The sequence below is a fragment of the Rhinopithecus bieti genome, unplaced genomic scaffold, assembly GCF_001698545.2.
Source record: "Rhinopithecus bieti isolate Rb0 unplaced genomic scaffold, ASM169854v2 scaffold_33652, whole genome shotgun sequence".
Lineage (NCBI taxonomy): Eukaryota > Metazoa > Chordata > Mammalia > Primates > Cercopithecidae > Rhinopithecus > Rhinopithecus bieti.
In genome coordinates, this window is record NW_016814761.1 from 4,639,736 (window position 1) to 4,641,604 (window position 1,869).

A 1,869-nucleotide genomic window follows, 5' to 3' on the forward strand; every position below is an offset into this window, starting at 1 on the left:
GCCAAGGCGGGCGGATCACCTGAGGTCAGGAGCTAAAGACCAGCCTGGCCAATATGGCAAAACCCCATCTCCACTAAAAATACAAAAATTAGCTGGACGTTGTGGCAGGCCACCTGTAAATCCAGCCCTACTCAGGAGGCTGAGGCCAGGAGAAATCTCTTGACCCTGGAGGCCGGAGGTTGCATGTGACCTGAGATTGTGCACCAGTAACTCCAGCGCTGGGAGACAGAGCAGACTCCCCTGTCTCAAAAAAAAAAAAAAAAAAAAAAAAAATGGCCAGTGCCATAATCCAGTGAAACATCTATCTTGTGTGGAAACCACAGTGGCCTTGGATGTATTGCAGAGGTCTGGAGGCACGCCGTGTATAGCCTGTGTGACAATGACTGTGTATGGTGCATCTTAGGACGCAGTTGTGGGCGGTAATGTCTGAGACCTTAAATGCCAGAACAGATGAGTTTAAACTCAGCTTAGGCATTTATCAGCTGTGGGGTCTTGGCCATATGACTTAACCACTCTTTGTATTCAGATTTTCACCTTTGCAAAAGTAGGTGGCTGAATAGTAGTTCCCCCCCGCCTTTCCCTGTAATTTCCCAGGCTGGGCCTGCCTAATAGATTTCCATGAACATTTTGACCTCACCCTTTACTGAGAGGTTACAATGTGCTAGCCCAGGCCCCTCACTCTCAGTGCTCCTGGGCCTCCGCCATCCACTCTGGCAGTGCTTGAGGAATCCTTCAGCGCCGCCACGGGCACTGTGGGAGGCCCCCGCCTCTCATGGGCTGGCCAAGGCGGAGCTGCCCTCCCTCGTGCTCATGGGGAGATGTGGAAAGGGGAGAGGCGTGGGGACATCCTGGGGCTGTGTGCAGGCGCTCCTGCGGAGTCAGCAGAGTTCCGCGGGCCCCCGGTATGGGCTCAGCGGCCCCGCGCATGGAGCGGCCGGCAGCACCACTGCCCAGGGCCAGTGAGGGGCCTTAGCACCTGACCAGGCAGCTTGCAGAGGGTGCTGGTGGGATTGGCCACTGTGGCTAGGAGTTCCTGCCGGCCTCCAGCTGCCCTCCCAGCGGGCCAGGGCTGCAGGACCCTGGCAGTCGGCCCTGTCTGAAGCCCACTCCTCTCCCGCTCTCTCTCGTCCTCCTCCCCTCCCCCTCCCTTCTCTCTCCTTCCCCCTTCCCCCTTCCCTCCAGCCTTTCCCTCCACCCCTCCCACCCTCTTCTCGTTTCCTCCACCATCGTCGTGTGTTCTTGCCTCCGCTTCTCACCATGTCTTCTCACAAGACTTTCAGGATTAAGTGATTCCTGGCCAAGAAACAAAAGCAAAATTGTCCCATTCCCCAGTGGATTCGGATGAAAACTGGAAATAAAATCAGGTACAACTCCAAAAGGAGACATTGGAGAAGAACCAAGCTGGGTCTATAAGGAATTGCACATGAGATGGCACACATATTTGTGCTGTCTGAAGGTCACGATCACATTACCATATCAAACTGAAAATGTCACCACTACCTGGAGAGTTCGACGTGTTTTCCTCTCTGAATCTATTGTGAATGTGTTGGTTGGCTGGGTTCAGTAATAAATACGTGAGGCCTTCCATTTAAAAAAAAAAAAGAGTAACATGATCTCTCAGCTGGATGTCAAGTGTGTTAACGAGATGTTAGTAAGATTTCTCCACTTCGGTGAGGGCCAGAACTACATCTCCAGTACTGTTCAACCTCTGATAGATCTCCACTCTCAACCACATAACAGCTACTACCTGGTAGACCTCAGATGGCCTACTGCCTATCCCTCAACTAAGGAGACATCACTGCATGCACTGGGGCCTCTATCTGCACAGCTGTCATATATCTGATGCCCAGACCCATAGGTTGTAGCTGC

At 52.9% G+C, this 1,869-nt stretch overlaps 1 pseudogene; it reads left to right on the plus strand.

Annotated features, from left to right (window-relative positions):
* The first annotated feature begins 1,257 nt into the window (after positions 1-1,257).
* Positions 1,258-1,519, plus strand: LOC108515291 (60S ribosomal protein L39 pseudogene; annotated as a pseudogene).
* The last annotated feature ends 350 nt before the right edge of the window (positions 1,520-1,869 follow it).